Here is a 26,325-nt window from a genome sequence, read left to right as displayed (position 1 = left end):
TTTACTTCTATGCTTTGGGTCGTTGTCCTGTTGCAACACCCATCTTCTGTTGAGCTTCAGCTGGTGGACAGATGGCCTTAAGTTCTCCTGCAAAATGTCTTGATAAACTTGGGAATTCATTTTTTCCTTCGATGATAGCAATCCGTCCAGGCCCTGACGCAGCAAAGCAGCCTCAAACCATGATGCCCCCACCACCATACTTCCCAGTTGGGATGAGGTTTTGATGTTGGTGTGCTGTGCCTCTTTTTCTCCACACATAGTGTTGTGTGTTTCTTCCAAACAACTCAACTTTGGTTTCATCTGTCCACAGAATATTTTGCCAGTACTGATGTGGAACATCCGGGTGCTCTTGTGCAAACTGTAAACGTGCAGCAATGTTTTTTTTGGACAGCAGTGGCTTCCTCTGTGGTATCCTCCCATGAAATCTATTCTTGTTTAGTGTTTTACCTATCGTAGATTCGCTAACAGGGATGTTAGCATATGCCAGAGACTTTTGTAAGTCTTTAGCTGACACTCTAGGATTCTTCTTCACCTCATTGAGCAGTCTGCGCTGTGCTCTTGCAGTCATCTTTACAGGATGGCCACTCCTAGGGAGAGTAGCAGCAGTGCGGAACTTTCAACATTTATAGACAATTTGTTTTACCGTGGACTGATGAACAGCAAGGCTTTTGGAGATACTTTTATAACCCTTTCCAGCTTTATGCAAGTCAACAATTCTTAATTGTAGGTCTTCTGAGAGCTCTTTTCTGAGAGGCATCATTCACATCAGGCAATGCTTCTTGTGAAAAGCTATCCCAGAACTGGTGTGTGTTTTTTATAGGGCAGGGCAGCTGTAACCAACACCTCCAATCTCATCTCATTGATTGGACTCCAGTTGGCTGAAACCTCACTCCAATTAGCTCTTGGAGATGTCATTAGTCTAGGGGTTCACATACTTTTTCCACCTACACTATGAATGTTTACATGGTGTGTTCAATAAAAACATGGTAACATTTAATTCTTTGTGTGTTTATTAGTTTAAGCAGACTGTGATTGTCTATTGTTGTGACTTAGATGAAGATCAGATCACATTTTATGACCAATTTGTGCAGAAATCCATATCATTCTAAAGGGTTCACATACTTTTTCTTGCAACTGTAACAGAATATTATTGCAGTATTTCAAGCTTGTATTTTACACTGACAGATGCAGCAAAGGCCGCAGATGTAGGATATTGCCAAAATTGGGTGTTTTTTCAAACCCAGAATATTATGTCAGTATTTCAAGCTTTTTCACACTGACAGATGAAGCAAAGGCCGCAAATTTAGTTTTTTGCTTAAAATTGGTGTTTTTTTAATAATAGAATATTATTGCAGTATCTAACACTTGTATTTTACACTGACAAATGCAGCAAAGGCCGCAAATTTAGTATTTTGCCCAAAATATGGTAGGTGTTTTTTTTGTGACAGAATATTATTGCAGTATTTCAAGCCTGTATTTCACACTGACAGATGCAGCAAAGGCTGAAGATGTAGGATAATGCCAAAAATAGGTGTTTTTTTAAACCCAGAATATTATGGCAGTATTTCAAGCTTGTATTTCACACTGACAAATGTAGTAAAGGCTGCTAATTTGGTATTTTGCCCAAAATGGGTGGTTTTTTTAATAATAGAATATTATTTTAGTATCTATAGCTTGTATTTTACACTGACAAATGCAGCAAAGGCCGCTAATTTAGTATTTCACCCAATTTCAGTATTTTTTTTAAATAACAGAATATAACAGCAGTATTTAACACTTGTATTTCACATTGACAAATGCAGCAAATGCCGCAAATTTAGTATTTTTCCCAAAATTGAATATTATTGGTTATTTCACGCTTGTATTTCACATTGACAAATGCAGCAAAGGCCCCAGATAGGGTATTGCCAAAAAAAAATATTTTTTTTTAATAACAAAATATTATGGCAGCATTTCAAGCTTGTATTACAAACTGACAAATGCAGCAAAGGCACCAAATGTTGGGTATTTTTTTAATAACATAATATGAATGCAGTTTTTCAAGCTTGTATTTCACAATGGAAAATGCAGCAAAGGCCAAAGATGTAGGGTATTGCCAAAAATTGGTGTTTTTTCAATAACAGTATATTATTGCAGTATTTCAAGCTTGTATTTCACACTGACAGATGCTGCAAAGGCCGAAGATGTAGGCTAATGCCAAAATATATATTTTTTTTTAATCCAGAATATTATGGCAGTATTTCAAGCTTGTATTTCACACTGACAGATGCAGCAAAGGCTGCTAGTCTAGTATTTTGCCCAAAATGGGTGTTTTTTTATAACAGAATATAATAGCAGTATATAACACTTGTATTTCACACTGACAAATGCAGAAAAGGCCGCAAATTTAGTATTTTTCCCAAAATGGGTGTTTTTTTTTACAAACCGGATTCCCAAAAAGTTGGGACACTATACAAATCGTGAATAAAAACTGAATGCAATGATGTGAAGGTGCCAACTTCTAATATTTTATTCAGAATAGAACATAAATCACGGAACAAAAGTTTAAACTGAGAAAATGTACCATTTTAAGGGAAAAATATGTTGAATCAGAATTTCATGGTGTCAACATGGCCATTTTCACCACTGTGTGGCATCTCCCCTTCTTCTTACAACACTCAACAGACGTCTGGGGACCGAGGAGACCAGTTTCTCAATTTTAGAAATAGGAATGCTCTCCCATTCTTGTCTAATACAGGCCTCTAACTGTTCAATCGTCTTGGGCCTTCTTTGTTGCACCTTCCTCTTTATGATGTGCCAAATGTTCTCTATAGGTGAAAGATCTGGACTGCAGACTGGCCATTTCAGTACCCAGATCCTTCTCCTATGCAGCCATGATGTTGTGATTGATGCAGAATGTGGTCTGGCATTATCTTGTTGAAAAATGCTGGGTCTTCCCTGAAAGAGATGACGTCTGGATGGGAGCAGATGTTGTTCTAGAACCTGAATATATTTTTCTGCATTGATGGTGCCTTTCCACACATGCAAGCTGCCCATGCCACACGCACCCATGCAACCCCATACCATCAGAGATGCAGGCTTCTGAACTGAGCGTTGATAACAACTTGGGTTGTCCTTGTCCTCTTTGGTCCGGATGACATGGCGTCCCAGATTTCCAAAAAGAACTTTGAATCGTGACTCGTCTGACCACAGAACAGTCTTCCATTTTGCCACACTCCATTTTAAATGATCCCTGGCCCAGTGAAAACGCCTGAGCTTGTGGATCTTGCTTAGAAATGGCGTCTTCTTTGCACTGTAGAGTTTCAGCTGGCAACGGCGGATGGCACGGTGGATTGTGTTCACTGACAATGGTTATCTGGAAGTATTCCTGAGCCCATTCTGTGATTTCCTTTACAGTAACATTCCTGTTTGTGGTGCAGTATCGTTTAAGGGCCCGGAGATCACGGGCATCCAGTATGGTTTTACGGCCTTGACCCTTACGCACAGAGATTGTTCCAGATTCTCAGAATCTTCGGATGATGTTATGCACAGTTGATGATGATAGATGCAAAGTCTTTGCAATTTTTCACTGGGTAACACCTTTCTGATATTGCTCCACTAACTCTCTGTGCAACATTGTGGGAATTTGTGATCTTCTACCCATCTTGGCTTCTGAGAGACACTGCCACTCTTAGAAGCTCTTTTTATACCCAATCGTGTTTCCAATTGACCTAATTAGTGTTAATTGGTCTTCCAGCTCTTCGTTATGCTCAAATTTACTTTTTCCAGCCTCTTATTGCTACTTGTCCCAACTTTTTTGGGATTTGTTGACACCGTGAAAATTTGAATCAACGTATTTTTCCTTTAAAATGATACATTTACTCGGATTAAACGTTTGATCTGTCATCTACGTTCTATTACAAATAAAATATTGACATTTGCCATCTCCACATCATTGCATTCAGTTTTTATTCACAATTTGTTTAGTGTCCCAACTTTTTTGGAATCCGGTTTGTATAACAGAATATTATTGCAATATTTCAAGCTTCTATTTCACAGTGACAGATGCAGCAAATGCCGCCAATTTAGTATTTTCCCCAAAATTTGTGTTTTTTTATTAGCAAAATATTATTGCAGTATTTCAAGCTTGCATTTCCCACTGACAAAGGCAGTAAAGGCCGCTAATTTAGTATTTTGCTCAAAATGAGTGGTTTTTTTTTATAACAGAATATAATAGCAGTATATAACACTTGTATTTCACTCTGACAAATGCAGCAAAGGCCGCCAATTTAGTATTTTGCCCAAAATGGGTGTTTTTTTAAATTTCAGAATATTATTGCAATATTTCAAGCTTCTATTTCACACTGACAGATGCAGCAAAGGCTGCCAATTTAGTATTTTTCCCAAAATGGGTGTTTTTTTTTTTATAACAGAATATTATTGCAGTATTTCAAGATTGTATTTCACACTGACAGATGCAGCAAAGGCACAAGATGTAGGGTATTGCCAAAAATGGGTGTTTTTTTTTAAACCCATTATATTATTGCAGTATTTCAAGCTTGTATTTCACAATGACAGATGCAGCAAAGGACACAAATTTAGTATTTTGACCAAAATTGGCATTTTTTTAATGACAGAATATAACAGCAGTATCTAACTCATGTATTTCACACTGAAAATTGCAGGAAAGGCCGCTAGTTTAGTATTTTTCCCAAAATGGGTGTTTAAATGTTGAATTTTATTTCAAGCTTGTATTTCACACTGACAGATGCAGCAAAGGCCGCAGATGTACAGTCGTGGCCAAAAGTTTTGAGAATGACACAAATATTAGTTTTCACAAAGTTTGCTGCTAAACTGCTTTTAGATCTTTGTTTCGGTTGTTTCTGTGATGTAGTGAAATATAATTACACGCACTTCATACGTTTCAAAGGTTTTTTATCAACAATTACATGACATTTATGCAAAGAGTCAGTATTCGCAGTGTTGGCCCTTCTTTTTCAGGACCTCTGCAATTCGACTGGGCATGCTCTCAATCAACTTCAGGGCCAATTCCTGACTGATAGCTACCCATTCTTTCATAATCACTACTTGGAGTTTGTCAGAATTAGTGGGTTTTTGTTTGTCCACCCGCCTCTTGAGGATTGACCACAAGTTCTCAATGGGATTTAGATCTGTGGAGTTTCCAGACCATGGACCCAAAATTTCAACGTTTTGGTCCCCGAGCCACTTAGTTATCACTTTTGCCTTATGGCACAGTGTTTCATCGTGCTGGAAAATGCATTGTTCTTCACCAAACTGTTCTTGGATTGTTGGAAGAAGTTGCTGTTGGAGGGTGTTTTGGTACCATTCTTTATTCATCGCTGTATTTTTGGGCAAAATTGTGAGTGAGCCCACTCCCTTGGATGAGAAGCAACACCACACATGAATGGTTTCAGGATGCTTTACTGTTGGCATGACACAGGACTGATGGTAGCACTCACCTTTTCTTCTCTGGACAAGCCGTTTTCCTGATGCCCCAAACAATTGGAAAGAGGCTTCATCGGAGAATATGACTTTGCCCCAGTCCTCAGCAGTCCATTCACCAAACTTTCTGCAGAAGATTAATCTGTCCCTGATGTTTTTTTGGAGAGAAGTGGCTTTTTTGCTGCTCTTCTTGACACCAGGCCATCTTCCAAAAGTCTTTGCCTCACTGTGCGTGCAGATGCACTCACACCTGCCTGCTGCCATTCCTGAGCAAGCTCTGCACTGGTGGCACTCCGATCCCGCAGCTGAATCCTCTTTAGGAGATGATCCTGGCGCTTGCTGGACTTTCTTGGACGCCCTGAAGCCTTCTTAACAAGAATTGGACCTCTTTCCTTGAAGTTCTTGATGATCCTATAAATTGTTGATTGAGGTGCAATCTTAGTAGCCACAATATCTTTGCCTGTGAAGCCATTTTTATGCAACGCAATGATGGCTGCACGCGTTTCTTTGCAGTTCACCATGGTTAACAATGGAATAACAATGATTTCAAGCATCACCCTCCTTTAAACATGTCAAGTCTGCCATTTTAACCCAATAACGCCTAACATAATGATCTCCAGCCTTGTGCTAGTCAGCATTCTCACCTGAGTTAACAAGACCATTTTTTGGGGGATTAAGTTAATTTTCATGGCAAAGAAGGACTATGCAATTCATCTGATCACTCTTCATAACATTCTGGAGTATATGCAAATTGCTATTATACAAACTTAAGCAGCAACTTTTCCAATTTCCAATGTTAATGGAATTTTTAAAAACTTTTGGCCACGACTGTGGGTTATTGCCAAAATTGGGTGTTTTTTTTAAATAGACTATTATTGCAATATTTCAAGCTTGTATTTCACACTGACAAATGCAGCAAAGGGCGCAAATTTAGTATTTTGCCCAAAATAGGTGTTTTTTTAATAACAGAATATTATTGCAGTATTTCAAGCTTGTATTTCACACTGACAGATGCAGCAAAGGCCCCAGATGTAGGGTATTGCCAAAAATTTGTGTTTTTTTTTAAACCCTGAAATTATGGCAGTATTTTAAGCTTGTATTTCACAATGACAGATGCAGCAAAGGCTGCAAATTTAGTATTTTGCCCAAAATGGGTGTTTTTTTATAACAGAATATAACAGCAGTATCTAATGCTTGTATTTCACACTGACAAATGCAGGAAAGGCCGCTAATTTAGTATTTTGCCCAAAATGGGTGTTTTTTTTATATAACAGAATATTATTTTAGTATCTATAGCTTGTATTTTACACTGACAAATGCAGCAAAGGCTGCTAATTTAGTATTTTCCCAAAATGGGTGTTTTTTAAATTGAATATTATTGGACTATTTCACGCTTGTATTTCACACTGACAAATGCAGCAAAGGTAGGGTATTGCCAAAAAAAAGATGTTTTTTTTTAATAACAGAATATTATGGCAGTATTTCAAGCTTGTATTACACACTGACAAATGCAGCAAAGGCCGAAGATGTAGGGTATTGCCAAAAATGGGTGTTTTTTTTTTAATAACAGAATATTATTGCAGTATTTCAAGCTTCTTTTTCTCACTGACAGATGCAGCAAAGGCCGGGGTCCAAAAATCCTAAAGCACGGTAGGAATTCGAACTTTACAGTTCAGGTTCGCTCAACCCTTGTGATGACGTTTTCACTGCCTGTAACAGCAATGCACCTATTATTCCTAGAGGCTTATTTGCATATATTAAGCTTTCATTTTTCTTAGCAATGCGGACACGTATGAACATGGGACAAACACAGATGTCTTCAGCTGCCAAGTGCACATATGACAGGTCAGCCAGTTTCATAGGTACAAATCTGCTGACAGATGCCCTTTAAGTATAATGTACTGCAAGTAGTGATGGCCTTGCGGTTCGCCCGGCGGTCTGTTTGGTCATGTTCGCGCCCGCCATATTCTTTTACATTGTAAAGAACTTTGACCCATGACACATGCATCAGGTGGTACAGGACAGCCAACTGAAAATTTTCCACACATGGACATACCCCCTACCTTATAAATAGACCTGATCTGGCCGCCATTTTGCATTGAGTCTTTTGTCAGTGTAGGGAGAGGTTGCTGTGTGAAGCAGGCACAGACTGTTAGGGACACAAATCGATAGCTAATAGGTCAACAAAGGTCCTTTTAAGGACTGTTATAGGTGTGCTATTGATACAGTACAGAGAGGTGTAATACACTTGTAATATACTTTCTAACATATAAATCATATTATAGTGGATTTGTATTGTGCATCAGTGGTGGTGAGCGGTTCTGAAGCCATACTGTATCTATACAGAGTGACAAACGCAATCACAAAAAATAATTCCACTCACAGAGAAACAGTTGCGGGTACCAATCCAACAGAGCATGCAATCAGAGGGCGGTTTGATGATGTGTTGGTCACTTCGGATATGAGATTATTCTTGCAGCCAACCCATCAACAGCTGTCCTCCGGATCCAGCCTCAGGGAACGCCTAGACCGACAGGTGTCCGACTACATCGGGTTAACAGCCGATGTGGACGCTCTGAGAAGCGATTAACCCCTGAACTACTGCGTGGGCAGGCTTGAGCTGTGGCTAGAGCTGGGACAATTTGCCATGGAACTGTTGGCTTGCCTCTCGTCCAGTGTCCTGTCCGAAAGGATGTTCAGCGCAGCAGGGGGGATCGTGACCGATAAGCGCACTCGCCTAGCTCGCTATAGTGTGGACTACCTCACATTTCTAAAAATTAATGAGGCATAGATCTCGGAGGAATTCAACACATGTGACGATTCGACCATATTTGATTGAAATTTCTCATGACAGCCCACAAATATCCGCCACAACCCAGAACAAATCATGGTCCCTGTCTTAGGTAAATACAGTGGCATAAAAGGCCTTTTATGTCTGTTAAATGCCTAATTTTTTAGGCCCGTACTGGCCGACAGTTACGTATTTATTCTGTGACCGCCTAATGTACCTCCAGCCACAGAATCCAAATTCTTTGCTGTCAGGTGAACGCCTATTCGCAAATTTTTGGGGCCTGTACAGGCCGACAGTTAAATTTTTATCCTGTGACCGCTTAATGTAACTCCAGCCACACAATCCTACAAAGTTGTGTGCTGTCAGGTGAATGCCTATTGGCTAATTATTGGGGACTGTACTAGAGTGGCAAGTTCGCACAACAATACTTAGTGCACCAATCACTAATATCTCATAAGACCTTATAAAATGTGAAGTTGTGTGTACCGCAAAAAAATAAATCGCATCATTAGGGATTTTCGCAATGGCACTTTTTTCAAACACTCAAACTGCATATACAGAGATTGTTATAACATGCATGTGAAATGTAATCAAATACACTACTTTAATGTTAAATTACTTACAGTGATCAGAAATTCTTCCTCAACATCGCGATAAATTGTTGCCAAACATCTTTTCTGAACGCATCCAACTTCGGTCTCGTGGAAACCCAGTAGCTGATTGCCGATATTTTGCATTGAAAAAAATAATGAATGGAGATCACAAATTCGAATAATATATCTGGTATGTCACTGTCCATGTTGTGGGACGATTTGTGCACTTCTTGTAATTATTTGGTGGCTGCAAATATGAGCTGAAGGTTTTTCAGGTTTGCCTGCCATTAAAGTGAATGGGGCCCGCAGCGAACTTGTGGTTCGCGAACATTTGATCTTGTTCGTGAACTGTCCCAGCCGATGGTCGTCCATCACTAACTGCAAGGTTTTAACATCTCTGGAGCTGGAAGTCTCGTTAGAATATAGCACAAGTATAAGAACCTGTGCTTGATCACCCCCCTGTAAGGCATTTTTTACACATTTTGATTGCAAAGTTCTTCTCACACATTTGGGCCCCTAAATTGCCAGAGCAGTATAACTAGGCCACAAGTGACCCCATTTTGGAAAGAAGACACCCCAAGGTATTCCGTGAGGGGCATGGCGAGTTCCTAGAATTTTTTTTTTTTTGTCGCAAGTTAGTGGAATATGAGACTTTGTAAGGAAAAAAGAGAAAGAAAAAAAATCATCATTTTCCGCTAACTTGTGACAAAAAATAAAAAATTCTAGGAACTCGCCATGCCCCTCACGGAATACCTTGGGGTGTCTTCTTTCCAAAATGGGGTCACTTGTGGCGTAGTTATACTGCCCTGGCAATTTAGGGGCCCAAATGTGTGAGAAGTACCTTGCAATCAAAATGTGTAAAAAATGGCCTGCAAAATCTGAAAGGTGCACTTTGGAATATGTGCCCCTTTGCCCACCTTGGCAGCAAAAAAGTGTGACACATCTGGTATCACCGTACTCAGGAGAAGTTGGGGGATGTGTTTTGGGGTGTCATTTTACATATACCCATGCTGGATGAGAGAAATATCTTGGCAAAAGACAACTTTTCCCATTTTTTTATACAAAGTTGGCATTTGACCAAGATATTTTTCTCACCCAGCATGGGTATATGTAAAATGACACCCCAAAACACATTCCCCAACTTCTCCTGAGTACGGCGATACCAGATGTGTCACACTTTTTTGCTGCCAAGGTGGGCAAAGGGGCACATATTCCAAAGTGCACCTTTTGGATTTCACCGGTCATTTTTTACACATTTTGATTGCAAAGTTCTTCTCACACATTTGGGCCCCTAAATTGCCAGGGCAGTATAACTACCCCACAAGTGACCCCATTTTGGAAAGAAGACACCCCAAGGTATTCTGTGAGGGGCATGGTGAGTTCCTAGAATTTTATATTTTTTGTCGCAAGTTAGTGGAATATGAGACTGTAAGAAAAAATAAAAAAAATAAAATCATCATCATTTTCCGCTAACTTGTGACAAAAAATAAAAAGTTCTATGAACTCACTATGCCCATCAGCGAATACCTTAGGGTGTCTACTTTCCGAAATGGGGTCATTTGTGGGGGTTTTCTACTGTTTGGGCATTGTAGAACCTCAGGAATCATGACAGGTGCTCAGAAAGTCAGAGCTGTTTCAAAAAGCGGAAATTCACATTTTTGTACCATAGTTTGCAAATGCTATAACTTTTACCCAAACCATTTTTTTTTTGCCCAAACATTTTTTTTTATCAAAGACATGTAGAACAATAAATTTGGCGAAAAATGTATATATGGATGTCGTTTTTTTTGCAAAATTTTACAGCTGAAAGTGAAAAATTTCATTTTTTTGCAAAAAAATCGTTAAATTTCGATTAATAACAAAAAAAGTAAAAATGTCAGCGGCAATGAAATACCACCAAATGAAAGCTCTATTAGTGAGAAGAAAAGGAGGTAAAATTCATTTGGGTGGTAAGTTGCATGACCGAGCGATAAACGGTGAAAGTAGTGTAGTGCCGAAGTGTAAAAAGTGCTCTGGTCATGAAGGGGGTTTCACCTAGCGGGGCTGAAGTGGTTAAAATTTGCAATTGAATATTAGTCACTGAGATTAATAAGTACAATGTTTTTAAAGAATATAATATATAATAGAATCAGTGGCTACACCAACCTATGAAACTATGGATCGGTGCTAAACCCTTGCGACACACCCCAATGTCATAGAAAATTAGTGCAAGTAAACTAGATTGTGGGGGGCACTCAACTATCCTCTCACAAATGGTAGGGATAAGTGCTGCACTAAGCTCCACCCACACCATTATCCCTACCTACTTGCACAGTCCGTCCTAACTGACAGTGTGCAACTGGGCAGCGGTCCCTAGCTTAAGTACGTGTAGGGGCTTATAGGGAGGAACAAAAGTGGAGGAAACAACAAAGCAAGGACAGAACACACAGAAGCAAATACTAAGCAGAACACAATACCAAGGTTAAAACTCGCTAATGTCAGAACCAGGAGATCACGTCAGTACCAGGGGAAACAGCAAAATCAACATCAAATACAAACCGAGGTCAGTAGTCAGGAGGTCAGGCAGAACAAAGGGGTAACACAGGATCAAGAGTCAAATTCAAGCCGAGGTTGATTTCACAAAGTCACACAAGCAGACAAACACTAGTAAGGTTGAAAGACCAATCACAGGCAACCTGTGACCAGCAAGCTGCCTGTTTAAATAGAAAGGAACAAGTCAGTCACATGACGTGGCCAGCGTCACGTGACCCAAATCCAGCCCAAACATCTGAGCTCGGATTACTCACGATCAGCGCTCAGTTCACACATCAGCTAGGAGGACACCGGCCGTGCTGAGGAGGCGTGCACGGCCGGGGCCCCACCACCCCCCTGGTCTCCATGGAGATGAGGACGTCAGCAACGTCCTCGCTCCTGCACCGAGGCGGGATGTCGGCGGCGCAGGAATAAGGAAGTGCTTGGCTGGCTCCTCATTACATATCCAGTGCTGTATGGACTGATTGCAGATGATATTTTTACACCTGTAAATTTATTCAACATACAACGTAAGACATAAATAAAAGATAAACATATTAATACATGGATATGTGAGATCCGCCTTTTGTATAAGATGGAGGTCACATACTCTGTTTGTTGATCAACATCAAAAGTAATAAAAAATAAATAAAAATCAAACGGTAATATAAAATGTGTAAAAAATAGTTGCTTTAAAAAGAGCTTCCTGTATATATAAATGGCAAAGGGTAGCATGATAATTTATGCAAAATATGTAAGAGGATGAGTCACTTTCTAATATTTTTCATTCACTAAAGTATAAAAAGCAAAAAAAGTCAAAATATATTGGGGATGATGTGTGGTTATATCGATTCTGATGGCAATTGCGCTTTTATTTATTATATATAGCACTAGTAGTTCTTTGGACTTGCTCTCAATCAATATATCCTCTCATTGTAAGAAATGATATATATATTATCCCATGCAGTAGTTGGTGAATAGGGCAATCGTTCATTTGAGGCTGAGGCTGTATGTTACCAATCCGCAGCGTCGGTGTGCCCGGGCTGTCAATGCTGCTATCAGACACGCAATGGTTCTTCTGCGTCGCTCACCAGCTCGTAACATAGCATCCCATGTGAGCAGGAGCTGCAGAGATGTTCTGTCTCAGAATGGCTACGGAACTACCGGCTGTGTCAGCATCCTTTGTTAGGCAGGGTTAGATGGTAGGTTCTTCGTGATATTAGAGGAAATGCTTGATTGCATACATGGTGCTTTTTACTTTTTACTGCATGTTACCATACGCATTTTGGGGCGCCCTCAGTGGCCACCAAAGAACTACTACCGCTATATATGCATTAACTTTATATTAATTAATAATAGCGCAATTGCCGTCAGAATCAATATAACCACGCATTATCCCCAATATATTTTGACTTTTTTTGCTTCTTATACTTCAGTGAAAGGACAATATTAGCAAGTGACTCATCCTCTTACATATTTTGCATAAATTATCTTACTATCCTTTTCCATTTATATATACAGGAAGCTCTTTTTAAAGCAAGTATTTTTTACAAATTTTATATTAGGCTGGGTTCACACGGGCGTGTCCGGATTAGGTCCGGATGCGTCCCGGTGTATTGTGGCAAACCCGCGCGATTAAGGTACGCAATTGCAGTCAGTTTTGACTGCGATTGCGTTCCGATGTTCAGTTTTTATCATGTGGGTGCAATGTGTTTTGCACGCGCGTGATAAAAAACCGACTGTGGTACCCAGACCCGAACTTCTTCACAGAAGTTCAGGTTTGGGTTCTGTGTTATGTAGATGTTATTATTTTCCTTTAGAACATGGTTATAAGGGAAAATAATAGCATTCTGAATACAGAATACTTAGTAGGTGATCAATTTAGGGTTAAAAAAAATAAAAAAATTAACTCACCTTATCCTCTTGATCGTGTAGTTCCCGGTCTTATACAATTGCAAATCCATGTAATAATATGTTTATCTCTTATTGAGGTCTTTCATTGTATGTCGAATAAATTTACAGGTGTAAAACTATCGTCTGCAATCAGTCCATATAGCACTGGATAGTTGCGTGTGTCCCCCCCCCCCACACACACACACTCAATCTAGTTTCCTTGTTTTTAAAGAATGTCACTTTAAACTTCAGCTAAAAGAAGTGGATTTTACATGCAAACTGCAATCCAGTAAACTGCACAGAGTAAAATTAAAATAAAAACTGAAAAAAAAAACATTATACAGTATAAAAAATGAAATAATAGATTTTGCCATTGCCAATATTTCCATATTTCATTTTAGGAAATTACTACTGTAAATGACAACCAGCAACTTGTCCAGTGATCGCCAGGGCAATTATGTTAATCCAGATTTATTTCAATCACCCAAAATAGCCACAGTCTATTGTCCTAATGCAGGCATCATTATGTGCATATTAGAAAAGGGTGAGACAAAGGAACAATCACTTTCAAAAGAGCCTAAAAAAAACCTCCATTGTTCACTAAGCAAGATCACACCTTTCAAACTTGACAGGTTTCATCTCTTTTATATATAGGAAATACACAAAAAAGGTTTTAATAATACATCAGAGTGTGTCCTTAGACAGCTGTGGGAACAATGGTTCATGCATTATCTATTGTGCACAGTATATTGTAGCTAATGCTACATATTAACATTCACCGATTCTAATTACATTAAAAACGCCATTACATAAAGAAGATAATGAAAAATGTAGGTACTGTATATGCCTGCATTCTTACTTCCAGTCTGCAATTTTTTTTTTTTTTTTTTTTTTCAGAAGATAGATTATATTGAAATCAGAGGAAAAACAAGCCCATTTAAACATTAATCATTCATCAAAGTGCATGAAAAAACACTGACAAATAAAACCCTGATACCAAAAAAGTCGGGACACTATGTGAATTGTACATGGAAGTAAATAAAAACAGAAGGCAATGATTTGCTAATTTTGTAGACCCATATTTTATTCACAGTAGACCAAGAAACACATATCAGATCTTGAAAGTGAGAATTATTACCATTTCATGATAAAAAAAAAAACTTTTAGAACTTGATGGCAGCAACACATCTCAAAAAAGTTGGAGCAAGGCCATGTCTACCATTGTGTAGCATCCCATCGTCTTTTAAAAACAGTCTATAATTGTTGAAGAAGTGAGTAGTTCAAATACTGGAGTTTTGGGAGAGAAATGTTGTCCTGTTCTTGTATAATGTAGAATTCTGCTCAACAGTCCTGGGTCTTTAGCAGATTTTATACTTCCTAATGCACAAAATGTTTTCTATTGGTTCTATTCTTCTTCAGTAAAGCCCTGCTGTTGTGATGGATGCTCTATGTGGTTTGGCATTTTATTACTGAAATATGCAAGGTAGTGTTGATCGAGCATGCTCGGCCGAATACCAGTCTCGATGCTTAGCACTTGGTGGTATTCGGCCGAATACCGCATATGCTCAAGCGCAATGCTCGAGTCTCCTCCCCACACGTATCTACGTGCAGGTAAGTACTGCCTTTATTGTAATACCGTAGCCATATTGGCTACTGGCATTACAGTGATTGGCTAGCCGGAACGCGTCATTGGGTGCTATAAAGGATGACGCATGTTCAACTCAGTCTTAGTCAGGGAGAACTGTGCTGAGGAAGAGACAGACAGTGTAGGGAGTGATATAGGAATATTTTTATTAGAAAAACTTGTCAGAGACCCAAAAGTCCTTTTAAGGACTATTGTGCGTGGCAGCAATATCTATTTTTAGCGCATCCTGCGCTAAATAGCGTGCAATAGTTTGGTCGCTGCAGACACCGACATTAGCTGCGCCACATCTCCTGTGTAAAGTGTGCGCATTTCAAAAATATCTGTGACATCCAGTTTCCGTAGACGGTGTCGACTGTGGACAGTGACATTACCAGTGCCACATCTGCAGTGTAACGTGTGTGCTGAAAAAATGTATCTGTGACATACAGTGTACTTTTTCAATAGACGATTTCCACTTCTGACAGTGACATTACGAGTGCCACATCTCCAGTGTAACGTGTGCACATCCCAAAAATATCTGTGACATACAGTGTACTTTTTCAATAGACGGTGTCCGCTTCTGACAGTGACATTACCAGTGCCACATCTCCAATGTAAAGTGTGTGCATCCCAAAAATATCTGTGACATCCAGTGTACTTTTTCCATAGACAGTGTCCGCTGTGGACAGTGACATTAGCTGTGCCACATCTCCAGTGTAATGTGTGCACATCCAGAAAATATCTGTGACATACAGTGTACTTTTTCAATAGACGGTGTACGCTTCTGACAGTGACATTACCAGTGCCACATCTCCAGTGTAATGTGTGTGCATCCAAAAAATATCTGTGACATCCAGTGTACTTTTTCCGTAGACTGTGTCCACTGTGGACACTGACGTTAGCTGCACCACATCTCCAATGTAAAGTGGGCGCATCCCAAAAACATCCAGTGTACTTTTTCCATAGACAGCGTCTGCTGCGAACAGTGACATTACCAGAACCACAACTCTAGTGTAACGTGTGCGCTGAAAAAAAATGTTTCTGTGACATACAGTGTACTTTTTCAATAGACGATGTCCGCTTTTGAAAGTGACATTACCAGTGCCACATCTCCAGTGTAACGTGTGTGCGCATAAAATTTTTATGTACTTTTTCCGAAGATGCTGCGGTCAGTGACATTACCGTTGGTACCTCTTCTGTATAGCATTTCCTCATCTAAAATATCTGTGAAATTCCATGTTATTTTTTATCAGCCTCTTGACAGCATTGACATTTTCTGCAAGAAATCTCCTGTGTGACGTTTCCACATCCCAAATTCCTTTTTAAATTTGTTTGCGCATACACTTCCAAATCCTACGCTACTGTACGTGTGACATGCTTTCAAGCATATATAACATTCAATATGAAAAGGCGAGTAGTAAGGGATGGGGAAGTGGGCATGATGCTGATAGTGCACGCAGAGGCCGTAGCCCTGGGCGCATTGAAACTCTGCAGAAGAAAAACAATCATCCATGATACCTAGCTTCATGTCCCAGTTTGCAGAGCAGTGCAGGACACCACTCTTGAAGTCAGACCAGTGCAAACAGGTGGTCGGTTGGATTGTAGCAGATAATGCTTTCAGTTGATTAAGAACCACCATGTCTTCCACCAAGTCCAGTCTCAGTAGCCAAGAGTCTGCTCAACACAATTCTAACGCTGATCCTCCTTCCTCCCACCATGGAGAGTCTGGGCAAAAAAGCGATTCCACAGTCAGATATCTGAAATATTATTTTCAGCATCATTCCTTGATTTGGCCCTCTCGCAAAGCACGCTTGAAGAGGGACAGATCTTGTGCCCTGATTCTCTTGAGCATTCATAGTCACAAGAAGATAACGGTGGGGAACGGCAATTACTGTTTAATGAGGTGAATGATGATGAGAGACAGTAGCCAATAAGTCAACAGCAATTATTGTCTCAAGAGGATGAGACACAGTTGTCAATCACTGAGGTTGTGGTTAGGTCAAAAAGTCAGGAGGATGAGCAGAGTGAGGAAGTGGAAGAGGATCTGGCTGACGATGAAATCACCGACCCAACCTGGGAAAGTGGAAAGCCGAGCAAGGACAGCAGTACAGAGGGGGAGGGATATGCAGCACCGCAACAGGTTGGAAAAGGCAGTGGTGTGGCAAAAGGGAGAAGGTGGACCACACCAAACAGGCCCGCAACTGTTCCACGGAGTACACCCTTGTGGAAATCTTCCTTGCCAAGGGGTAGGTATTTGGCAGTATGGTGCTGTAACGACATACAAGGCAATGATCCAAACTCCGAACGGAACCACACGAATAGCTTCTAGCAGATAAATAGGAAACACACCCAAGCGGCTTACACTCCTAGAAATCAGTCTCTAACAGCATACAGTGAATCCCCCCAAGAACGAGACCAAGCTCCGTGTTGTGGGTCAAGCAGTGGTCAGTCAGAGCTGTGTGTTTATTGTTCTTATATAACATTGTTACACACTAGTACCACCCACAGGGTTTTGTAAAAACAACCAATAAACACGTACAATACAGTAAAACACTCCCACACAAAATCCTCCCCTCTGCCTGTGATACAATTACCTTGCACAATGGGTTGATGTAATTATCACAGGCAGGAGAATGCACAATGTCTTCTGTCCTGGAGACAACCAAGGAGTAATTCAATTATCTCTCAGGGCAAAGTGAAATCACCAATACACACATGGAGACAATAGGACAGACATCACTATTTAAATATACAATGTCCCAACCATTACAGTAAACATAGACATTTAACATACCCAAAAATGGCACGAATTAGACCAGGGGTTCAAAAGTTAGTAAAAGTCCTTTGTGAACAAAGGAAGCATGGCTTTTCTGCCCAAGACCAGTTTTTACAAATGTAGGCTGTGTGAGATAATTAGCTTAACTGGATGTGGTAAGCCAACTAGGGACATAAAATACCTCTATTCACAACAGCAAAACTACACAAAAATACATAACACCTATCAAACTGAACAGAACCTCCACATTCAACTTATCCCCAGATGGCTTGGATCTGAGCGCTCAATATCCGAACAGCGCTCAGATGCCACAAACACAGTCAAATCGCCATGGGGTTTAAGTTTAGCATGGGCTGATGAGAGGGCCCATAATCCTGAGGCAAGAGGCTGGCAACCAGTCTTCTCCAGCACCCATTGGCAAGGTTGGTTTCGCCACAGGCGCTTTTTTGAGGAAAGTGCAGACGACAAAAGAATAGCAGTTTGCAACCTGTGCCATACCAAAATGAGCTGGGGCGTGAACACTAGCAACCTCACCACCACTAGCGTGATTCGCCACATGACATCAAAGCACCGTAATAAGTGGGACGAACGCCTGGGTCCACAATCTGTGTCTGCGGGTCACTGTGGGTCACTGCCTCCTCTTCCCCTGTTATGTGCTGGCCAATGCCCTGTCGAAGATGCCTCCTACTCTGCACATGGACCTTTGCAAACACCATTAGCAACCACATCCACTTCCGTGTCCCAGCGCAGCGTCCAAATGTCTTTACCCCAGGCCTTTGAACGCACGTGCAAATACCCACCCACCCACCCACAGGCCATAGAACTAAATGTGCAGCTTTTCAAATTACTGGCCGTGGAAATGTTACCATTTAGGTTTGTGGATACTTAGGCCTTCCACAGCCTGTTGTCAGGCGACCATCCCGCGTTACGAAGTCCCCAGCCGCCACTATTTTTCAAGGTGTGCTATGCCCGGCTTGCAACAACATGTATTCTGTAACTTCACACGTGCCCTAACCAACGCAGTTACTGGGAAGGTCCACTTAACCACGGACACATGGACAAGTGCATTCAGCCAGGGATGCTACATTTCCCCGATGGCACACTGGGTGAAAATTGTAGAGGCCAGGAGCTAGTCATACCCTGGGATGGCACAGGTGCTACCGACGCCGAGGAGTGTGGGCCATACGTCGATCAGGGTTTCCACCAGCACCTATGTTAGTTGCTCCAACCCCCACTTCTCCTCAGCCTCCTCCTTCACTTCCACCTCCGAATTATCCGCATGCAGCACCAGTCAGCCATCAGTCGGTAGCTGGAAGCAGTGTAGTAATGCAGTGAGGAAGCGGCAACAGGCTGTGCTGAAGATGATATGCTTAGGGTACAAACAGCACACTGCCGCAGAGCTGTGGCAGGAAATAAGAGACCAGACTGAGCTGTGGCTCTCACCACTCAACCTAGAACCAGGCATGGTTGTGTCTGATAATGGCCGTAACCTGGTGGCAGCTTTGTAGCTCAGCAAGCTCACACACATACCATGCCTAGCACACGTCTTAATCTTAGAGGTTCAGCAGTTTCTCGAAACCTACCCCAATTTGCCTGAGCTACAGGTGAAGGTGCGCTGCATGTGTGCACATTTCCGCAAGTCATCGACAGCTTCAGCCGGTCTGTCAACGCTGCAGCAGAGCTGAAAATTGTCAGCTCATCGGCTGTTTTGCGACGTGAGCATGTGCTAACTCCACGTTCCACGTGTTGGCTAGGCTTTGTGAGCAGCAGAGGGCAGTAGTGGAATACCAGCTGCAACATGGTCGTCGCCTTTCCAGTCAACTTTCACTATTCACAAGCGAGGAGTGGGCATGTATCTCTAGCCTCTGAGAGGTTTTAAGAAACTTTAAAGAATCAAAACAGATGGTGAGCGGCGATAACGCTATTATCAGCGTAACCATCCCACATCTGTGTCTGCTCAAACGCTCGCTGCTCACAATAAAGGCAGAAGCTTTGCATGTGGAAGAGGTAAAAATGGGGGAAGACATTACACAGGGTGATAGTCAGACCAGGAGCAGGAGACGGTTGCCTCCGCTACAGAGGGTAGTAGCCATGGAAGTCAAATTCCATCTGTTCTGCGTAGTTGGACAGAAGAGGAGGAAGAGGATAAGGAGATTGAGAGTCATCCTCCTGATGACGACAACAAAGTCTTGCCTGTTGGGACCCTGGTACACATGGCTGACTTCATGTTAGGCTGCCTTTCCAGTGACCCGCGCGTTATACGCATTTTAGACAACACGGATTACTGGTTGTTCACCCTTCTCGACCACCGCTACAAAGAGAACTTCTCATCTCTCATTCCTCTGGTGGAGAGGACAAGCAAAATGGTGCAATACCAGAAGGTCCTTGTTGAAAAATTGCTACAAAAATTTCCATCTGACAACGCTGGCGGCAGAGTCCTTAGTTCTTTTGGCAACCGAGGAGGGGAAACAAGGGGAACACATAGCAGTTCCAACAGAGGCAGGGCAACACTCTCCAAAGCCTGGGACATTTTCAGGACTACCCGCCAGCATCCTCACTCTGATGCATGGCCTACTGTCACAAGAAGGGAACAATTTGGTAAGATGGTGAAGGAGTACATATCAGACTGTGTCAGCATCCTCAATGATCCCTCAGTGCCTTTGGAAACATTGGAAACCTTCAGGACCATCAAGGTTAATTTTTTTTCTTATCAGAGAATAAAACTTTCTTCCGCCTTTGAATGTCCCATGTTTGGTGCTCTTTTGTAAATTCCAAACGAGCAGTTCTGAGGTCCTTGAAGATGTTTTTTGTTTTTGAAGCCCTTCAGTCTCAGATGCCGTCTGATGGTTATGGGGCTGCAGTCAGCACCAGTAAGGGCCTTAATTTGGGTCAAGGATCGTCCGGTGTCTTGACGGACAGCCAATTGGATCCTCCGGCTCAGTGCTGATGAAATTTTTTTGGGTCTTCCACTTGACTTTTTTGTTCCATAACCCTCAGGATCATGTAAAGAAATTCCAAATGACTGTCTTACTGCGTCCCACCTCAGCAGCGATGGCGTGCTGTGAGAGACCCTGCTTATGCAGTTCAACAACACGACCACGTTCAAAAAGGGAGAGTTTTTTTGCCTTTACCATCACAACGTGTGACTACCTGACAGAAAATGACAATGAATCCACATCTTTGCACAGATTTGGCCTTTTAAAGGCATGTGGTCCTAAAATTTGGATCAGCTGAAAAACAGCCTGTTTCAGTTTAAGGCCCCTTTCACACGGGCAAGTATTCAGCGCGGGTGCTTGCGCAGTCCGACATCTCTTCTATCTTCTTCTTTGCTGTGTGAAGGAAAAGGACCTGTGGTGACGTCACTCCGGTCATCACATGATCCATCACCATGGTAAAAGATCATGTGATGGACCATGTGATGACCGGAGTGACGTCACCACAGGTCCTTTTCCTGTACACAGCAAAGAAGAAGACAGAAGAGATGCCGGGCTGCGCGATCAAGTGGATTAAGGTGAGTTAAATTATTTTTTATTTTTTTAACCCCTCCAGCGCTATTGTACTATGCATTCTGTATTCAGAATGCTATTATTTCCCCTTATAACCATGTTATAAGGGAAAATAATACAATCTACAGAACACCGATCCCACCGTGCGTGCAAAACGCATTACAATGTTTTGCACTCGCGCTGAAAAATCGTGCATGTTCCTGCAACTCTCCACACCTTTTGCCGCAACGCCCATGTGAAAGGGGCCTAATTGTTATTTCCAATTATTTGAATGCTCAAAAAATGTTTTGTCTCACTCTCATTTCTTCTTGTTGCATGTTGAAGCTCTACTTGGAATCTTCTTAAGATCCAACAATGTAAAATAAGATTTTTTGTTATTTTTCAAGTGGTCTTAAACTTTTGATCAGGACTGTATTATAGAAAGTGCATGCTATTCAAGTTACACCTCTGGCTAGAGGTAAGGGGTTAGGTCAAGAATTTGCCATGGGGGGAAATGCCGTTTCAAATTTTGCCTCAGGCAGCACAAAGGGTATGTGCTTCCCTGCCCCTGGTGACAAAGCACTGAGAGAAGGGGGACCCAAGCTGAACTCTTGCACCAGGGCCCATGAGCCTTTAGCTACGCCCCTGCATATATCATAACATTCACAAAGGCAAAGAAAATATAGCTGAGCAACCAGAAATGCTATTATTACCAAGCACAAGAAGTAAAAAAAATTGACAAACTGATTTTAACAGCTCAAAGTGTTATCAAGAAGCTGACTACTCAAGGAACCACCCAAGACATGGTGGAAAGAGGCGCATTGATTAGAGAACCCTAACAAAGTTGGAAACAACATTCAGCATTCAAAGAACTTTAGGCTAATGATTAGTGATGATCGAGCACCAAAGTATTTGGGTGTTCTGGTGCTATATTTGTGTGCTCGGCTAAGCACCCGGGTATAATGGAAGTCAATAGGAGACAACCTGCTCTGAAGAGGGGAGGGTGCCTGGTCCATTGGAAAAGGTCAGAAAGTGACACAAAAAACACCGAAATGGATCGGGAACAGCATGGGGACGATGTCTGGATGCATATTGGACTCCCAGGTCGCTGCTGGGAACCATGTTGTCCGAGTTGTATGCCACTTTTACAGACTGACAAAAACACAAACAAAACCCCTCCCAAAAAATCAATTTTATAGGAAAAATTGTTAGGAAACATTCTTTCCTGTATATTCAATTGTATATATAGTGCAAGTGCTGCAAAAAATCACAAGCAAGAGGCACTCTGAAACAGCCTGTATATCACATAAAGGAGGACATCATTCACATTGTTGTACAATTGGGCTGCCAAAAATTACAAGGAACCGGCACTCAAAAACAATCTTCGTTACACATAAAGGAGGGCATCATACACACCCTTGAAAAATTATGATTAATGGCCTGCTGGTGACCCTCAAAAACATTTGGAGCAAGGGCCTGCTGATATGATCATCTAAAACCTTAGGGCGAGGGCCTGCTGCAGCAATGGTGACTCTAACCTCTGGGTGACCTTCAGGTATAGCACGGTTTTGCTTGTCCTCTCCACCAGAGGCATGAGAGGTGAGAAGTTTGCTTTGTAGCGGGGGTCGAGAAGGGTGAACAACCAGTAGTCCGTGTTGCCTAAAATGTGTATAATGCGCGGGTCGTGGGAAAGGCAGCCTAACATGAAGTCAGCCATGTGTGCCAGAGTACCAACAGGAAGACTTTGCTGTGAGCTGACTCTGTAAAACATTATATTCAAGGGCCTGCAGTTGAGCTGACCCTGTAAAAGATTATATGCAAGGGCCTGCTGTTGAGCTAACCCTGTAAAACATTACATGCAAGGACCTTCAGTTGAGATGACCCTGTAAAAGATTTTAGGTGTGGGCACTCAGGTGAGCTGACCCTGTAAAACATTATATGCGAGGGCTTGCAGTTGAGCTGACCCTGTAAAACATTGTATGCAAGGACCTGTAGGTGAGCTGACCCTGTAAAACATATACGAGGGCCTGCAGCTGAGCTGACCCTCTAAAACATTAGGGGGAGGGCCTGCTGGTGAGCTGACTCGCTAAAACATTATATGCGAGTGCCTGCTGGTAAGCTGACGCTCTAAAACATTATATGAGAGTGCATGCCGTACAGTTGATGCTCTAAAACATTATTTTCAAGCTAACTCTCTAAAACATTATATGCGAGTGTACAGCTGACCATCTAAAACATTATATGCGAGTGTATGCTGTTCAGCTGACCCTATAAAAACATATTTGAGGGCCTGCAGTTGAGCTGACCCTATTAAAAAAAAATTAGAGTGGAGGGAATATATGCAATCTGGATGAGGAGGAGAAGAAAACAAGATTCAACCATATACTCTTTTTTTGTGGTGGAAAAAGTACATGGGAATACACTACAGTAGATTGAGTACATTATTGATGATAGATTGAAATTGCCTTTGTTTTCATCATCAGGTCAGCTCTCCTCTGGTTGAGTTGAGAAGTCAGGGGCAATCCAGGCCTTGTTCATTTTTATCTGAGTCAACCTGTCAGCATTGCCAGTGGACAAGTGGATACTCTTATCTGTTATGATGTCATCAGCAGCATTAAATACACGCTCAGAAAAAACACCGGCAGCAGTGCAGGCCAGCACCTCCAAGGCATAGAGCGCAAGTTCATGCCACGTGTCCAGCTGGGACACCCAGTAGTTGTAAGGCACTGAGGGATCATTTAGGACACTGACACGGTCTGCTATGTATTCCTTTACCATCTTCCAAAAATTTTCCCTCCTTGTACCACTAGGCCGCGCTTCAGGGTGAGGTTGCTGCCGGGGTGTCATGAAAGTTTCCCATGCCTTGGAGAGTGTTGCCCTGCCTTTGTTGGAACTGCTATGTGTTCCCCTTGTCTCCCTTATTCGGTTGCCTAAGGAAGTACGGACTCTACCAGCCGCGTTGTCAGATGGAAACTGTGCCTGCTGCCAGAGGCAAGAAACACACTCATACATAATACCTAGCTTCATGTCCCAGTTTTCAGGGTGGCGCAGGACACCACTCTCGAAGTCAGACCAGTGGTCGGTAGGATTGCAGCAGATAATGCTTCCAGTCGGTTAAGCACCACCATGTCTTCCAAAAAGTCCAGTCATAGTAGCCAAGAGTCTGGTCAACAGAATCCTCACCCTGATACTCCTTCCTCCCACCATGGAGAGTCTTGGCAAACAAGTGATCCTACACTTGGATATTCCGATGATCTCTTTTAATCACCATTCCTTGATTATGCCCTCTCGCCAAGCCCATTTGAAGAGGGACATGAGGAGATCTTGTGCACTGATTCCTAGACTCTTGATCATCCACAGTCTGAAAAAGATGATGGTGGGGAACGGCAATTAGTGTTTCACAAGGTGGATGATGATGAGACATAGTTGCCAATAAGTCAACCGCAATTAGTGTCTCAAGAATTTTTAAACCCACAGGGACTCTTTCTGGCCACAATAGTGATGTAAAGGTTGTTTGAAGGGGACTAACACCTGGACTGTGGCATGCCGGAGGGGGATCCATGGCAAAACTCCCATGGAAAATTACGTAGTTGACGCAGAGTCGGGTTTTAATCCATAAAGGGCATAAATCACCTAACATTCCTAAATTGTTTGGAATAACGTGCTTTAAAACATCAGGTATGATGTTGTATCGATCAGGTAGTTTAACGGTTACACCCGCTTCACAGTGACAGACCAAACTATGACAGACCAAACTCCCTGTTTAACGCACCGCAAACAACCGCAAACAGTCCATTTGCACAACCGCAAACCGCAATCGAATGTGACAACAGATATGAGTTGCGCTGAAGTGACACTATGTACTGCACTGGACCTTAAACAAACAGACACGTGTGTGAAACTGACTGCTAGTTATTTGCAGTCAAAATTGTTGTTTTTCTTAAAATGTAATCGAATGTGACACCAGATAAGAGTTGCACTGGTGACACTATGCTCTCGCAGGGCTGTGAGCCTGACACACATGCTGGCAGGCAGGCAACTTCAAATTGATTACACAGAAAAAAAAGGAAAAAAAAAGAAAACTGATGTTCTAGCCCTAAAAATGGCTTTTTAGGGTGCTGTCCTTACAGCAGAGATCAGATGAGTCCTTTAGGACTGTAGTGGACACTGAAAACACTTTCCCAGCTATCGATTTCCCTATTTAATCAGCAGCAGCTACACTGTCCCTCCTCTCACTAAGAATGCAGCTTCCGAATGAATCTAAAATGGATGCTGTCCAGGAGGTGGGAGGGTCTGGGAGGGAGGGGCTGCTGCTGATTGGCTGGAATGTGTCTGCTGACTGTGAGGTACAGGGTCAAAGTTTATTCAATGATGATGTATAGGGGCGGACCGAACATCGCATATGTTCGCCCGCTGCGGCGAAAAAGCTATGTTCGCCGGGAACTGTTCGCTGGGACATCTCTATCTGCGGGTAACACCACTGCCTCCTCTTCCCTCCTGTTATGTGCTGGCATCCCCAGATGCCTCACGCCCTGCACCTGGATCTTCACAGGCAACATCATCTACCACACCCACTTCCGTTGTACCAACGCAGCGTACAGATGTCCATACCCCAGGCCTTTGAACAAAAGCACAAATACCCAGCCAACCACCCACAGGCCATAGCACTAAATGCACACCTTTCCAATTTGCTGGCCTCGGAAATGTTGCCATTTAGGCTTTGTGGACAACAAGGCTTTCCACAGCCTGATGGCAGTCTCCGTTAATCGTTACTCAGTCCCCAGCTGCCACTATTTTTCCGGGTGTGCCGTCCACACCTTACACCAGCATGTGTCCGTAACATCACCCGTGCCCTGACCAATGCAGTTATTGGGAAGGTCCACTTAACAACTGACACATGGACAAGTGTTTGAGGCCAGGGACTCTACATTTTCCTGACGGCACACTGGGTGAGCATTTTGGAAGGTGGATGCGAGTCGTACCCTGGAATGGCACAGGTGCTACAGACGCCCAGGATTTCCGCCACCACCTACATTAGAGGCTGCCACTCTACCTTCTCCCCCTCCACCTCCACTTCCTCCTCTGAATTATCATCTTGCAGCACCAGTCAGCCATCAGTCAGTACCTGGAAGTAGTGTAGCACTGCAGTAGGGGAGCGGCTACAGGCTGCGCTGAAACTTATTTGCTTAGGTGAGAAACAGCACACCACT

The sequence above is a fragment of the Bufo gargarizans genome, chromosome 2 (assembly GCF_014858855.1).
Source record: "Bufo gargarizans isolate SCDJY-AF-19 chromosome 2, ASM1485885v1, whole genome shotgun sequence".
Classification (NCBI taxonomy): domain Eukaryota; kingdom Metazoa; phylum Chordata; class Amphibia; order Anura; family Bufonidae; genus Bufo; species Bufo gargarizans.
This window is presented reverse-complemented; position numbering follows the sequence as displayed.